The sequence below is a fragment of the Protopterus annectens genome, chromosome 7.part0 (assembly GCF_019279795.1).
Source record: "Protopterus annectens isolate FY-2018-M chromosome 7.part0, PAN1.0, whole genome shotgun sequence".
NCBI lineage: Eukaryota > Metazoa > Chordata > Ceratodontiformes > Protopteridae > Protopterus > Protopterus annectens.
The window spans coordinates 473680724-473698920 of record NC_056739.1 but is presented as its reverse complement, the minus strand read 5'-3'; positions in this window follow the sequence as shown (position 1 = coordinate 473698920).

Sequence of the window (18197 nt, the reverse complement as noted above, 5' to 3'; positions counted from 1 at the left end):
TATAGCACTAATGGAAAGACAACACAGCTACTCTGGATGCACGTACCAAGTGGGAGACACTAATTGGTGCACAGACCATCACCTGCTCATGAGCATTACCTACAAAAGACAAGCTGTTGCCTATGCAACACAGGTCTGAACCCATCTACACAAAGACAGAGTGTGACTACACAAATCTAAGCATTTGCAGTATTCTGAGGAAAGTCTCGAGCTGTATAACAAGCATGTGAATCATGTAAGCTTGTAATGGAATGCATAAGGGGGATGCAATAATGTCAAAAAGGACAATAAACACTAGGTCGCAACAAGACCTGCTGGACTCATATGCTGCTGTCCAGCACCTATGGCCATTCCTACTTTCCCTGTCTGCACTGGCATGGATTACATCTCTGGCCCCTGAGTCACCCCAGCAAAGGTCAGCTCATGTATGACTACTACTGGAGTGTCTGTTGTGCAATGCTGAGTATGACACTGCTAGGCCAGCTACTTGGGCTGTTGTACATATTCATATGTCATCTGTGAATGCTACTCTGATACATATGCTTGTCCTACAAATGTAGGAGGCATACAGGGTATGTGCATAGTACAAAAGAGGCACAGAATTGTGTGTTGAACTGCATGTTATATACTGAGCCCATACCTGACAACTGTCCAGAGTTTTGCATACTGACCACATGTCTGCATCATATTTGTAGTCAATACCTTATACAGTTGTGTATTGTCTGGCACATCACTGGCAACCCATGAAAGATTGAAGTCATAACATAATTGCATACATTTGATTGTCCGAAGTCATAACCTGTGGAGTAGACCTGTGAATATGACATTGTCTTTGCTGGCAACTATGTGTGTTTTAACTAGATTCATAAAGTGACACTATTTTCTGGACTTTTCCCACCAGTGACATGTGCCCTTGTGCAGATGTCTTGTTCTAACAGGAACTAGGTGTCTTAGAATGAAACCCATGTCAATGCAGGCGTACCTTGTCCTGTAGGATGCTGCCATTTGTGCAATCACTGACATCTGCTTTGTAGCTGTGAAGAGTGCACCAACCTTGCCAGTTTACTCATCCTATCATACATTTAGACCCTAAATGGAGGGCTGCAAAGCCACAGGAGGTGGAGTGTTGAACATAAATTACACATACACACTTCCAGGCTTGCCAAACAGCAAGACGTGCAGGAGACATCCAGAGTGCAGTTAACAGTTGACAAAACACCTACTCAAATGATAGTTAGCTACAGGCCTCCAACCATTACTATGGACACCCACCACCTATTGGGACTTGCTGGAATCTGTCAGGATTCAATTGTCTACCCTGGTCCTGGGTGGCTTCAACTACCCAACCATAGTGTGCTTGACCTATGCCACCTGAACATGAATGCACAGAGATTCATTGGCTTTGTCAATGGCAATGCAGTGGATCAGCTGGTCTACACTCCTATAACAGGTGGAAATAACCTGTATCTGGTACTAAACAACATGAGTAGCCACTGTAGCACTCCTACAGTGTCATTCTCCTTGGTAAGATCTGACCACATAGCCATCACTGTTCAGGTCACCATCTCCCCTGCCCCTGTCAGAGTCAAACAAAATTGACTTTACACAAATGACTATAAATCTCCTCAGAGCAGGTAGAAGTAGCTTTACGGCCAACATCCCATCAGTTGGAAGTACCAGTAATGTCCAGGCCCACATCACAATACTATGTGGGCACCTACATAGCTATATGGACTCAGCAATACCTGACAGGAAAACATCATATCCCTCAAGGTATGGTAAATGTTTGTGGTGGACAGCAGCAATACACAAATACCATAATAGGTGGAAATAATTGCTGGACAAGGCCAAGAAGGAACAGGTACCTTATTGGAAGCAATGTCACCTTAATCTGCACAAGCAAATAAGGTCACAGGTGAATTACCATAAAGCTATCTTTGAGTAGAAATTGGACACATCCACCAAGGCCAATAACTAGGCCTTCCACACATGTATCTGCAGTCCCTGAGGCAACACACAAATCTGCTCTGAAGTTGTGGTCAATAACACCACGTAAACATATGGTATAAATATAGGCAACTTGACTGCAGACAGGTGAAGTGTAAATATCACCCCCCTGTCCCCCCATTGGTAGACATGCACATGGACAACACCTGCCCCCCTCCCCTCACCATCAGGAAGTAGGTCCATAATTCCCTCTCAAAGGCAACACACAGAAGTCTCCATATGCCTGATACCATCCCTGGCTGCATCCTACACTAACACAGGCATGGGCACTCAGATCAAGTCTGCCCTGTAGTCAACCCTGCATATTTGTAAGACATATTTCACTCATGCATCATGCATGTAAGACCTTCACCAGATCTGTGACATGTATAGTACTTGTTGGCAGGATAGTGCAGTGTCCCACACAACACACTGTCTGTAAAATACACTTCCTCCCCATGTCTAGCAGAGTACGTGTCTAACCCTCTTGAAGAAGAAGCTGGAAGACTGCATGGGAAATAGATGAGCCACCCATGGGATCTCGCATGTGTCCCAGCTGGACAGGGGAAACAGGTGCTGGCTTTGAAGGGGGATGGGTGAAAGTCTGGACCAGGCTTATGAGGGCATCAGGGCCAATAGCCTGGTATCATTTTATGAGGCTATGCACCTAGTACTTTACATGTTTCCTGTCTGTATTGCAGACTGCTCTGCAATGTTGTTTGAAATGAATTCCTGTGAGTCTGAACTGTGCATGTACTGCAGTGATAGTGTATAGTCTTGTCCCCTTATCAGTTATCATCACATATCATTACACCTTGTCATTGTGTGTAGTCTGTATAGCAGTAAGTCAACTCTTACAGTACATGCATATGCACTTGGAGACACTGTATAGCTCACTTCAATAGCCTTGATCTTGGCCACAATTACCATTCTGCTACTAGACCCATCACACAGTAGGATTTGTCACCCTTTGTTGAGGACCTGACAGTAGCAGTGAAAGAGATGGATTGTGGAAGGCAGAACTACTGTAGGGTCTGCCCTGAAGGGCCCATGGGTGTCACAGCTGTGCCAGGCTGTACCAGGAGTATATGTGTATGTGTGTGTGCGTGTGTGTGTGTGTGTGTGTGTGTATCAGCAAACATAATACTGCAGGGTATTAATTTACATATGTTGTGTTCTATTCATAGGTGAACACAGGAGTTGGTGTCCCGCCCCCTCAGAACTTGATGTCAGTGTCTTAGTGGAGTCCCATGATGATGGTGGTCATAGTGAGGCACAGGTGGGGTTGTCACTGCCTGGATCTGTGCCATTTTTGGCATCCCACTTTCACCCACCATGTCAACGCACACAGTCAGCATGCCCACACATGCCCAGTCCCCAGCAGCCATGGATAATGGACAGGTTAAGGGTGGTGGCATGGAACAAGCTAGTGTGTTGAGTATGGTGAGTGTGAGTGTAGGCAGAGAGCAGGTGAGGTCACCCACGGGCAGATGGATAAGGGTGCTCAACAGAGGACTGCTGCCCATCAAGCCCCTGTCACAAGTGCTATGGCAGGTGTCACCGGACGCATGTTATGGTCTGTCATGGAGACACAGGCGCATACTGACTGCAACACCAGATAGATGCTCAGGGTCATGAATGCAGTGCTCCCTGCCATGCATGATGACCTCCACAGCAGTTGTGATGCCATACATCATCTTGCCAATGTTGTGGATATACAGTGGGGTGAGACATTGTCACTGCTCGAATGTGCAATGTGTGTGCTTGAGCATGTGATGGGAGTAGGCAATCGGCCAGATGTATGCACGTCAGTGACATGATCAGCTGTGAGTCCACATGGCCATGCACATTCACAGTCACATAGTGGCAGTACCAACAGCACTACTGAAGGGAGGGTGCTGTCTACACCACATTGGAGCAGGCCATAGGCACTTTGTCCTGGTCAACCCCATTAGGGAAGCAGGTCTAGTAGACAGCATCTGTCCTTGGGCCTGGCAGTGCTAGTGATAATCCTGGCAGAACCAGTTACCGCATCCCTACCAGGAGGCAGTGAACCATACATCCTGTCATGTACAGTTCAGAGCTGTCCAACATAGCCCTGTGTGAGGCATCCACATTGCTTGCTGGTGTACAGACAAGCACTCACACATCCCTATCGCAGGCCAGTCACCACCAGACATGCAAAGCTCTTCTGCATGACTGAATTGAACATCACCCCTCTAGACACACACACAAACACACACACACACACACACACACACACACACCCACACACACACACACACACACACACACACACACACACACACACACAATGTCAGCCATATGGCCCAGCTTAGGCCTTTTGCAATCCAACACCAGACCCTGTGCATGTGATGATATGTGCGCTGCAGCACTGTTATACATACCATTGATGCACAGGCATGCTCATATGGGTCTGATGCAGAGGGTGATTATGGTAGAGTGTAGCAATGTCATGCTGTGTAAGGTGCTGTCTGTTAGCCATAGTTATGGGTACACATCGAGGTGTATGTACCTTGTTAGCCATGATATACTATTACTGTTAGTACTGCTGACTGACTGTAGTGTCACTTACAGTATTCTGGTTGTGTTCCAGGTGTCTGTGAGTATGCAGGCTGTGGGCCTGCTGACAGTGGAAATGATGAGTATGGTGGAGAGGAAACACACTGACCTTTTCATAGCTAAGGTACAGCTGTACATGTACATATTTAACAGAAAATGAAACTGATACCAAACCAAGTAGTAAAGAAATAAAGTCCAAACCACCACACTGGTAATACAATCGATTCTTTTTACTTCCAACCACAACAGATGAGCGCTTTCGTCTAATAGATAGACTTCATCAGATGAAAGCACTGATATCATGATACACTTATATATAAAATCACAAACAATTAAGAATCCATTAATTGTAATTTAAAGGCATACAGGTTCAAAAACCTAATATGCATTTTTAAAAAGACTTCCCAACTTTCAAGACTTTAATAAACACATATATATTCTATATGCAAACATTAATAATATAATTGTTCAACTGATAAAATACAAGTAATAAAAATGTGTGCAACAATTTTCAAAAAATATATAAAAATGTATAGTTTTTTGGTTTATTATATACTTTCAGCTTTTTTATGTAGCACAGATTTTATACTGATGTAGTCATTTAAACCTGGCGGTGAGTTTGAATTCAGCCTGAGCTGCCATATCAGCTCTTTGTATAGTAAATGGTTCTTGAGGTCTCCCCCTCCCTTGTGCAAACCATACCTAACTTTATCAATAATACCAAACCTAAAACTGGATACACCTGAACATGCAGTGCTGTGTTTATATAGAGCATTGGTCTCCCTATGAGTTCTACTTTCATATAGATGTTCATAAATTCTATCCTTGAAGGGTCTCTCGGTTTTACCAATATAATATGCCATACATGTAGTACAGATAGCAATATATACTAGCATGTTGGATCTACAATTCCCCTTAACAAGCTTCACCACACTTTTAAGACTATTGTTAAGTCTAATGGTATCCGCAGTCCATATAAAAGAACACACGCTACATGCCCCACAAGGTGCAGTTTTTTTGTATGGTAATTTCCCTCTTTCTCCTTGTTCCAAGAGTTTCTTAAAGTTGTTTCCTACCCTGTATGTAAAAATGGGTTCTTTACTTACCCTCGTGTATACATCCTTATTAGTTTTCATAAGGTTCCAGTTATTTCTAACTATATGTGTAAAAGTGGCTGAAAAAGTGCTATATTCAACAATGCAGGCTGTATTATATTTAGTTTTACTATCCTGTGTATTGTAATCCTTAGTAAATGAGTGACCTAAAAGTGCTTTATACTTCTTACCCCATTCCTTCTTCACTTCTTTCAAAAGTCCAAAAACTAATTCCATGGGGTATTCCCTTTCTACAAAGCATTTACTAAGAAATGTAAATTCTTTTTCTAAATCCTGAGGATCTGATGTCATTCTGGCTATTCTTACAGCCTGTCCCTTGATCAGACTTTTCTTCTGCGTAAAAGGATGGTGACTAGTGAAATGCAAGTAACTATTGCACCATGTAGATTTCCTAAAAATGTTAGACTTGAAACCTTCCTTTGTTTTAGAAATAGTCACATCCAAATAGTCAATACTTTTATCATTAATAGTATAAGTGAATTTCAGAAAGCTAGTGCTGGACTCCAAATAACCCATAAAATGGTGTAATTCATCCTTAGTACCATCCCACAACACAAAAATGTCATCCAAAAATCTTAGATAAAGTCTAATGTTGTGGTAAAATGGTGAAGGGAAAATTGTCCTGTTCTCCCATTCCAGCAGTACGAGATTGGCGTAGGTGGGGGTGCAAGCTGCCCCCATTGCAACCCCACTGATCTGCTGGAAAAATTCTCCCTGGAATTGGATATAGTTGGAGTCCAAAATAACCTCCATCAGTTCTGCCACTAAAAGAATACTGTCAGTGGATAGTTTTGAATATTTATATAAACTGTCACAAAAATATTCGTGTCCTTCCTTCCTAGGAATACAAGTAAACAATTCCTTTACATCAGTGGTGAGGGAAGGCAGTTAGTACTTGAGTAGTTCTTCCAGTTAATGTTTGGGTAATTGAAATCACCCAACATTAGGGCATTTGGTAGGACCTTTATGTTTCCCAGTGTTTCCAGAAACGCGGACTGTGGGTCCTGGGACATGGTGGGTGATCTGTAGCAAGCTACAATTTGACTTGCAGTTTTGCCCATTGTTAGTTGCACATGGATGATCTCTGAAGCATCGTGTTGTGCCACTAACCTGGAGGTGTGGGTATCCTTGATGAATATGTATACGCCCCCGCCCTTTTGTATTTCGGTTTGGGTTCTGTGGCCGAAACGTATGGTATAAGTTGTAGCCTGGTAGTGCTGGGGTGCTCTCTGGAGCCTTAAACCAGGTTTCTGTTACTCACATATATTTATTTTTTCCACACTGAGGAGTGCCTCAAGTGTATGCATTTTGAGGTTTAGACTTCTGGCATCGAGTAGTATTACCCTCAGTTTTTTGTTACTTGTGCTATTTACGGTGGTGGGTTTGCCTTTTGAGTCTTGCCTAAAAAAGGCACTATGGGGGTGGCAAGAGCCTTGGCCAGTATTCGAATGCCTAAGGGTGACAGGTGCAAGCCGTCTCTAGCGAAGCAGCGTAGCTTGTCGAGCATGTCATCCCAGGCAGACAGACACTGGATCCCCTTTGAATAACACCAGAAACTTAGCCAATTGTTGAAATGAGAATTCTTTCTTTATACCGTGGTATCATTCTTGGTGAGAGCAGGATGCTACTCAGGGCCAGGGTCATACTGGCCTGGGCTATGTGATCAGAGAGCTCTTCCATGTCTCTTTTCATGTAGTCCAGTGAGGTATGGCTCAGGTAATTCAAACCAACATGGACAATGACAGAATCATATTTGTACTTGTTCTGGAGTGACCTGAGTGCTTGTATTATGTGGCGTATCCTGGCACCTGACAGGCAGCTAACAGTAACCTTCTCCTTATTCAACCTAGTGAGTGGGACATCAGTGTTCCTGACTATGGCGTCACCTATTACTAGTATGTTGGGTATGTTATTTTGCCTTAAGTGCTGTGATTGCATGGCACACTAGGTTTGTGAAGTATGTGTTTCATAGTTTGTGTTGGGGGGTGGAGATTGCTTTGATGTTTGCTTTGGAGGTCTCTGTTGCTTTTGCAGATTTTTATTTAGAGCCTCCAAGCATGTTTTCATGTATTTATGCGTGTTTTTTGCCGGTGCTGGTTTAATGGGTCTATGTGAGACTGGTGGTGTAATGCAAGTATTTCCCTTTTCCTCTTGACTGTCTGATCCAGTCTTGGGTTGAGAGAGCTTAGTCACCAGTTTGGCTGCATAATACATATGTCACATGAATTAGTGTTTGGTGGTAGGAGGAGAGGGTTGTCTATGTACATGAGGCAGTTGTAACATTGCCTCAAAATGCCCAGATTCACCAGTTGAACTAGAGAGTACACCTAAAACTGCCCTTTGGACATGCCTGGATAGGTACAGTGAACTGTTTTACTGGATGGCTGGTAAGGTCGAATAGAGAGCCTTGTCCTGCTGTACAGTACAGGGGGGTCTAGTGCTAGGGTTTATAAATGCTTGTTATGAGTTTTGAGCAAGTGCCAGGCTGAGAAATGAATGGCTTGAGTGCTTAAGTTGAAAGTTTGTCTAGTTCCAAGGGAAAAATTGAAGAGAAGACTTTGTGGAGCAGGGAATAGTTTTACCCTAGCTAACCAGCACTGCCTGGTGTGCAAAACTGGGCAAATGTGGTATATATAACAGAGAAATAAAAGAGATTACTAATTTCTGGGCTGAAACCACTCCTCCAGGGATAGATAGGTTGCTCAAAGCTCCCCTCTCTCACAGGGGAAGAGAGAAACTTCCTTCTATCCAAGTAAGGTATTGGCAAACACAGAGATTTGTACCACAGCCCTGAATTCAGCACTAACCTGAAAACTGGACTATACTAGCTTTGAAAGGTAGGAAACAGGTATATTTTTTTGTTTGTTTTTTTTTCAGAAAATAAAGCAGATACAATAAAAAACACTTTAAATGCACAGAAAATGATACTTATTGTTATATATCACAGATCAGAGTTGAAGTCAATGCCCCTAGTAAAAAAGTAGGAAGAAGCACACATACAGTAAAAACAGATGAATAAAGTGCATTTTTTATATAAAACAATAGAAAACAAACAAACGGATTTAAACAAGTTACCCAAATAACCAGAAAAAAGCTGAAAACTGAGTCCTGTTCCAGCAGTCTTCAATCAGACAAGTTCTAACTGCACACTCCTCCTACTAGGGTGCAGGAGGAACCTTCTCCAAAAAAAGATGGTCTGGATCAGTGCTCAAGTTATACAAACAAAGCTAGATTCAGCAGGCCTGAATCTGGTCTATGCTACAGCAACATGGCTCACCAATTTCAGAAAGAAACAGTTCAAATAAGCAAGCACAATAAGCCTGTGACTAGAAATTCCCAGCTCAGAAGGGCAGAATCCAGCCTCTCCTCTCACAAGAGTGCAGACCACAAACCCTCTTAATGTCGAATTGGCCTGAAGCCCATGTGCTTAAGCCAGAACTAATACACTTTTAGAATAGCAGACACTGGACCTTCAATCAGCAATTCCCAGCTTAGAAGGATGTAAGCTACCAGTTCTGCCACAACAGTGCAGACCACAAACCTTCTTAATGTAAAACAACCTGTATGAAGCCCACGTGCTTTAACCAAAAAACTTAGAATAGCAGTTACAAATTAATCAGGCTTCTACCAAGCAGTAATAAATGCAGCAGAATAAATAAAATTGAGTACTTTTAAGAAAATCAAAATAAAGTAGGAGGAAACACAAGTACAGTAAAAGCAGATGAATAAAGTGCTATTTTTTAAGACGAAGGAAGAACCTAAGTGTGTTGGCCTTCTCAAATCTTCTCTCTGTATTAAATAGAGTGAACACTAGACTCAGAATATGATTTCCCTGTACTCGGTTAAGTGAGCAAATGAGATGGACCCAGGAGGAGTGTTCTAATACAGACTTATAGGAGGGGCGGGCAATTCCAGAGCCACCAACACTAATACCAGCACAAGAACAGGGAGAGTGAGTAGGGAACTAACTGCAGAGAGACACACAGCACACTGTTCAATGAAACACACAATTAATAAACAGAAAAAAATGAATTTGCCAGAACTGGGAATGGAACTCCTGCCTATCTAGTTATTTGTATTATACTATTGCATAGTTATTGCATATGTCACAGAGCTTATAGGGCTGAGTTTGTGCAAAGGTATCTCTAAGGGGAATGACATCAGCAGGACTGCCAAAGTAGGGCACTGGGAAGTGTTGTGGGTGGGACTGGCCTAAAACTGTTTCACCTGCAAACAAACACACACTCATTCACTCACTCTCACTCTCGCATTTGCTAGGATTGAGATTAAAACCCCTACTTATCTAGTTATTTGTACTATAGTGTTACACAGTTAGCACATGTGCTACAGAGCTTATAGGGCTGACAGGTGTTCAATGGTACTTCTAAGGTGAATGACTGCAGAGCCTGTGAAGTAGGGCAATGGGAAGTGTACTTAGTGGGAACAACCTCCTAATACCTAGACCTCCACACACACACACACACACACACACACACACACACACACACACACACACACACACACACACACACAGGCAGGTGATGTGATATGATAACCCCTACCTTAGTACTATTACACAATGGAGCTCACCTTCATGTTGGCATGTATTACTGGTTACGACCGGTATGCCTCTGTCCGCAGCAGGACATCACTCTATGCTATTTAGGGTATCCGTATGTATGATTCACTCTGTGTGTGTGTCCCCCTGTGACTCTTTCTGTTTATCACTGTCTGTCTCTCACTTCCCCTCATCTATGTGTGTGTGTGCTTGACATATTGTTATCTGTTGCCCATATATAGGTCTGTGTATCACACACAACAGATGCAGATATATCACATATGGGTCACCTACAGCTAGCTGAGTGTAATCCTGTCTGATGGGTGTGGGTAGGGACAGTTAAGGTGAACATAGCTGTCTGCATGCAAAGACATATATACACAATACAATCATATAGTCCAATGTGGGTTCCAACATGGCCTATGATTCTCTAAGTGTTGGAACATGTCCAGTGTGACCTTCTATAGTAGGAGTGGGACTCCATTCCAGAGATTGGTGTACTCCAGTCTGGGGCTTTATGTGCTACAGCCATACCACTCAGAAGTAAACATGACTTTCTTAGGGATACTGGGTCTCTTTAGCAGACATTTTCTGACATATCTGTAGTCTGACACTGCAGTGTATTGTGTCATTACATAGTGACAGACATCCTCAGATCATCACAGTGCTTTGCCAGAGGAATACAAGATGTATGATGCACAGACCAATATTATGAGCCCAGCTATATACATTCTTGCCCAACTAAGCCAGTTGGAAGGTTTGGCTATAGCCGGTTGACAGATGTTGCTGTGTAAACAGTCCGGCAACTTGGTGATCTACTGTCTTGGGATCTCCTGCCTGTGGGGTATCTTTCTTAACTGAGAAGTCATTTCCTGGTGCATACCTCTCAACTGTATATTTTTTGGCAGATTGCCCAGGTGTTTGTCTAGAAGTTTTGTCCAGTCTACATAAACTTGTGTTTTTATGGCAAGTTAGTTGCATATAATTGAAGACTGATATTACAAATTAATGACAGACATTACTGTTTCAGACTACATAACCTTCAGACAATTTCTGCTAATGCAAAATCCCTTATCCCACCACCTTTCTTAGTATGTAAGGGCAATATCATTGTGCCTTGGTCCGACTTTTATTTATGATCTTGTCCAGATACCTTGCTGTCAGAGGTCGGGAGGTATGGGTGTGGGTATAGAGTGTACTCTACAATGCAGACGTGCCAATTATATGTGTAGTATATTCCACATATCACTGTGACTTCCAGGTATGTCAGTGGCAGAGCAGTACAGAGTAATGTGATGAACCACTCACAGACAGTTATGTATAGGTTGGTGGTTTGCTATGACATTAGTAGAGTATTGGCCCTGAAGCCCTTTTAACCCAAGAAAATGAGAGTGTAGCCCATGTTAAGCCATGTCAGCACACAGAGCTCCTGTCCAGCAGGAACACAGGTGGGATCACAGAACTGTCTTCTATGTTTCCCGTGCACTTATACAGGGAGCCCATCACTATGGGTATTAAGGCACTTGGCTTGCTGTTGACAGGGAGTGAATTCAACAGATGGGGGAGTGTGTGGTACACATATCTGTCACACCAACAAGCCATACTGATATCACAACCCAGGTTGATGATGCACCTACAGTTTAATGTAGTGGGCCATGAGTTCCAGATGTGCTACAGTCCCATCAAGGCAAGGTCTGGATTGTTTTGTATGCCAGACAGGGGTCACCTCAGCATAGTCTGTATAGAATGGGGTAGAGGGACAGTGCTGTTAGCCTATCTGTGTAGGGTAGGTGTTTTGGAATTGGGGTAAGGCCTCACTGTTTGCAAGACCCTTGTGTGTGTGTGTGGAGTCTACATGGTCTGTGGCATGTAGGTGTGGGGTTCTCATGTGCTTTTGCCTCCAAGGTGTCCATTGTTTGGGTTTTGTTTGGTTGCAGACCTCCACTTACATGGGTGTGTGTTGTGCATTTGCAGGTGATGTTTGCTGACCCCTTACATGGCATGGCACCTATGTTACTGCACAATCTGTTCTGGTATGCACATTCTCCATTTGTCTGGCCAGTGGTTCCTGTTCCCCTTATGTGTGTCTCTTTGTCCTTCTGTAGTCCAGTCATAGGCTTTGGCCACAGTGGCTGCTGTTATATATTTGTAATTCTGATGTGGGCAGGGTACATGCTGTTAGATCCCACACAGGGTTTTAGACTTCACACCTCTGAGTGTACCTATTTAGTAGGCTGTCCATCATTGCACCATTACATTTGCTGTGGTTCTTAGATGGTTTGTGTTGCTATATGTTATTATGAGGCTACATGTGGGCCTAGCTGTTATATCATCACAGACTGACATCTGCACACACCAAAATATGACAGTCAGACAAAGGCCCACATCTGTTGGGAAACTGATTTGGTAATTGCTTATTTGCTCTTATGGGTTTGATGTCTGCTTCCCACTGTTTGCCATTGCTGTTTTGACATGACCCATTCTTGTTTGGCAAATAGTTGGCAGGCAAATACAATGTTAGGACAAGCAGAACAGATATACAAGGCATACTTGTGTTCCTTCTGTGATAACCTGTGTCATTCCAGGGGTATGGCTATTGGCCATTGACATGTTGTCAGTGCTGACACAGAAAGGTAGCAGCCTTTTATACACTGGCAGTACACTGACCTTCAGGTACATCAAGTTCTGAGAGCCAGACATCTGTACAAAGCCGTAAGTGATTGGAGGACAGAGGCCTAAATGTAGGGACCAGTTTTAAGTATTGGCCTTACAAACCTAGAAAGGTGATTCAATAACAGGTTTTGCATTAGGATGCATGTTTCTATGGGTATGCAGTCTGACACTACAATCTGTCATTATTTTCTGACCTTAGTCGTGCGTGATTTGCCAATGAATTGCCAGGCAACCACTATTTCATGTTATACAGACCACAATTATGATGCAAACCTCTGGACATTGTGCAATAGGTCTGTACAATTGAGAGGTATGGTAGGCACTGTGTAGGTTACTCCAAGGTATGTGCTGTCCATATGTGTTGCTCCCTGTCCATGACCTGTACAGCTTTCTTGCATTAACAAATATTGACATCTGGACAGTCTGTACATCTCCTACCATAGGTGTGGCTGGCATGCATAATAGTTGGCACTGCAGTTCTCTGAACATGGCCCTGTCAAAGACAACACTATACCTAGGCCACTACAACACAACATCCAGGAGTAGGTGCTGGCCAAATCCTGACAGTATTAACCACACATATACATAGCTCATTGGCCCCTTAATATTGCGGATATGCAACAAGTTATCATGTGTATTAGGACAGCCGTGGCAATGTGTGCTCTGCTGCTACTTTCCTGCAAACATATATGTTACTGCATTTCTATAGGAATATGGGGGGCACACCTGTCAACTGTACACATTTGCACAGATTGTGCTGATATTTGATTTACATTTTGGTTCCATTTAGCATACTATTTTGCCCTATCTTGGACTAATGGCATATCACTAAATACCATGGGTCAGATTGTAATGGCATACATTTGAGTTTCAGACTTCTTACCCTTCAGAGCCTTACTGCAACTGCAAGACCTGCTGTGCTATCACTGTGTATGTCTGTAGGGAGTATTTCATCATTTTCACCATTTGTGGGCCTTTTCCAGACATTTCTTTATGGTTTCCTACATCTGACTTTTTGGATGAGGTTGAGGAGTGAGTATAAGACCCCCACACTGACATCCATGCCTGTGACCATGCCTGGGACCTATGACCCCCCCCCCAGTTAGTTGGTCCCCACATATACTGCAGGGGGATTTGTCACCTTGGGTACTAGTGCATAGTGTTGGGAAGTCAGTTTTGGGCAGACATTTCCTGGTGTCCCACATAGCTGTCAGTGTCTGCTGCTATCCCAGTAGGCCACCCAATTTCCTTGCATGCATGCAGCAATACCATAGATATGCTACCAGAACATAATCATACATTCATTTATTGTTAAGAAGACTGACTTATCTTATACCTGCGGCAGTTTTGTGGATGGTGCTTAAGGGATGCCTATGTCAGATGCACACAGTACACTGCCTATACATGGTAAGTTACAGGTAGTATGATGTGTGTCATCCATTTTACTGTGTGTACAAGTCAGAGAGAGATGTAATTCATTGGGCACCTACAGTGTCAGTGTGTGTGCTATGCATTTCCTCTTTATCAAGGCCAGGCCATACTGGGCAAGCCTCCATCTGCCTACAGGAGCTGGCTCAGGGGTCTCCTCCTCCTGTGATTCCTTCTGTGCCTGTGGGGACCTTGGTGATGGTGGGGGCTTTGTGGATTTTTCCCATGCTGTTCCTGCTGCAGCTGTTTACAAAGGATCATATTGTGTGGCATGGCACATGCTATGAACATGTGTGCACATGTGGCTGGAGGGTACTGCAAGGCTCCACCAGATATGTCAAGGCAGTGGAACCGTGACTTGAGCATCCTGAATACATGCTCTATAATGATCCTGGTTTGTGCGTGTGCCTCATTATGGCTTCTTGAGTGGGTGTGTGTGCATTTCTGATGGGTGTCATTATCCACAACTCCAGTGCATAGCCAGCATCCCCCACCAGATGGCCATATGGGATGACACCCCCGGCAAATCCTTGATACAGCTGTGAGAAATGCCAGATGTGGGAGTCGTGATAGCTTCCAGAGCTGTCAGCCCACACATTCATGATAATGCTCTGGGCATTGCACATGACCTGGCAATTGATGGAGGGGAAGCAGTTGCAGTTTATGTAGACCCTACCATGCTTACTGGGTGATGTTTTGATGTGGATGTGCATGCAGTCTATGGCACCCAGTACTTCCGGGTAGTCTGCTACATGGTGGAAGAGGCACATATTCCTTGTCAACTACTCATGGGTGCTGGAGATGTAAATGTGCTCACCGGCATGTGGCAGCATGGTATCCAAGAACTGGTGGACTACCCTGGATGCAGATGGCTGTGAGATCCCCATGATGTCTTTAGTAGGTCTTTGGAAAGCACCTGTAGCTAGTATTCTTAAGGCTACACATACCTTGGTATCCACTGGGATGGGTTCCCCCTCTCTTGGCCTTGGGTCTGACATGAGGCTGGCAAAGCTCAATGAGTTGCTGAAGTATGTCTCTGTCCACCCTGTAGTGCTCTACTATCTCCAGATTATGTAGCCCCTGGTAGGTTACCCTAGGACTGAACACTCTTCTCCTCCACAGTTTATAGTGTTGTGCTGTAGATGCTGCCAGTATAATTGGCTGGCTATATTACATTCCACATGCTTGCTATTGTATTTGTACTTTATTGCTTTTATTCTGCTATTTCCTTTTTTCCCTTCCCATTTCTGCCCCTTTTAAGCCCCGAGGCACAGCACAAAACCCGGTGCCAAAATGTAAACAGTCTTGCTATTTCCGGGTTTTTTTTTTAATTTGTTTTAGACCTGATATGCACCACGCAAGCCTGTTTAGCTAAAGTAAACACTTTGCAGTAGAAATGACCCTCCCCTGTACACAAACAAGCTCTTTATTTTTTGGAAAAGTCAATACACCCTCGAATACACCCACCCACTTGCTTAGCTGGACTTAGCTAAGCTAAAATGGGAGCCATGGAGCTCCAATGTGTTTACACCACGCATGACATCCCTTTTTCATGTCAGCTGCTTCTCCTGCTTACACTGCAGAATTATAGCTCCTACACAGTTAGGTGTATTCGGACACAGTCTCCCACTTTGTGATGCAGTAAATTTTGCTCATTTACATACCCAACTGTCTTAGTCCCTTGTTACACCACTACACCACAGCCTTTATCCTTAGCAACCACTATTCTCTGTTATTGTTTTGATACCGCATGCCATAAACTATATTGGCAAAATGCAGATTTCACTTCCAATTGTCTTTTCACATATATTTTTTTTTTCGGCACAATCCTGTTTGCACGTCACTGCCCTATGCTTAAATGGATGAAATTGGCCAAAAAAAACCTTTGATTTTTATAATTTTGCAACTCGTTTCCATGCCAATAGCCATATTTTTGACCATTGGCATGCCTAATGATTATAATACATGCTTTACTTTGAGCTGTCATGCCTCCCTTTTGATTTTTGCAGAAATGTATTCGGCTGGCAGCTGAATATATTTCTGCAGTGGACACTATTCTGGCATGGATGCCTATTTGCTTACTGAATCACTAATTTATCTCATTTGCATGGTTTTCCCCAGCAAATGAGGTAATTAGCCTTATTCAGTGGTGTCCATTACTGAATAATGCAGCCAGGCTCATGCATGCCCTCAGCCTGGTTTATTGAATCGCACAGGCTCCAAACTCTGCGTTAAGGCTGTGCCACTATTCGGACACAGGATTTTAGCTTACTGAATCCTGGGGCTTGTTTATCAAGGCATTACCTTAAAAGTGGGAAAAATGCAAAAATAATTTCTCCATAGTTTTCCTAGACAAATGAAACTTTATTAGTCAGTCCACTGAGATAGAAAAACACAATAATAGGTCATTTTCTAAAGATTACCATTAAACGTGGATGACATTTTGCTTCTAATATGTAAGACAAGTTACATTTTGCTATAACTTTTTTTTTTATGTATCTTGGTGAAAAATATGACTGCAATCCTTTATATGCTGGAAGTTACCCATTTGTTGTCCTTCAAATGAAGCTTTCACTCTGGGACACATACCCATAAACTATTTATGGGTATGTATCTCTTCAGGTCCAGAACAGATTAGACAATGAAACCCAAAAACATGATATATACTCAGCTCCAACTGCTTTGGCAATGGTTTCAACCATTTATTTTATTCTGAGCCTTGCACACTCCACAGAACAATTAAAACAAAGTTAGGTATGAAAATTCCATTACCATGTTTAGGATAATCTTCTAGCATCCCAGCTACTTAACATCTTCTTTTGTTTTTCCCTGAGCTGTAGTAATACACGGAACAGTGCACAGCCAGTTACTATTATCATCACATTATCTTACTTATCTAAGTTTGGTTAATAATGCAACAGGGGGCTACATTTTCTAAATGTGCCTTTAGAAGGTACATTCCAGTCATCTTAAAATAAAACACAGTAAATGCAGACCATTTTTATGTACACTTTGTTTGAAAGTAGAATCACAGTCTTTGGGTTTTTCCCCTAGAAAATTACACTAAAATGACACCAGGGTGAGAAAATGGAAGTACAATAAAAAATCATATTCAAAACTTGGTGATTGTTTTTATTATTATGAATCCTGTTCCTTTTTGCAACTTTATTTGGAAATAAAACTGCAGTGCTGATTATGTCCGATTTTCATGAAATAAAGGCTGTTACAAATTGATGTAAGAGGATTGCATATAACTGATAAAATCTGCACTCAGACTACCCTCTGAGAAGCAGAGGATCTTTATTTATTTTTATTTATTCATTTGTCATGTTTACCAGGAAATCTGACTGGGCATGAATTCCATTTTTAGCAAAGGTCTGTGGAGAAGAGCTTCAGCATACATAGTTCAACTAATAAACTGCATAATATTATCATAGGAAATGCAATACTAAATAGTAGAATAAACATAAAGGATAAACAAACTCAAATCAGAAAATCATACAGTGAATATTAAATAACAATCATATGATATTGAATACCTAGTACAATCAATAGTTATAACCTAAATCCCTCACTATCACACACTTGCCTGTCCACTCTCTAACCCTAAATTCCTCATTATCGCACACTTACCGAGTCGCGCTCACACGTTGCCCATGTCGGTCTTTCGGCTGTCGGGATTTCACCTTGTCGATCACCTTCGTTTTCGGTCGTTTGGTCTCGGTCTTCTGCATGTCGGTGAACTGGCGTTTCGGTCAACTAAAGTAGACCCATATATATATATATATATATATATATATATATATATATATATATGTATATATATATATATATATGCATATATATATGTATAT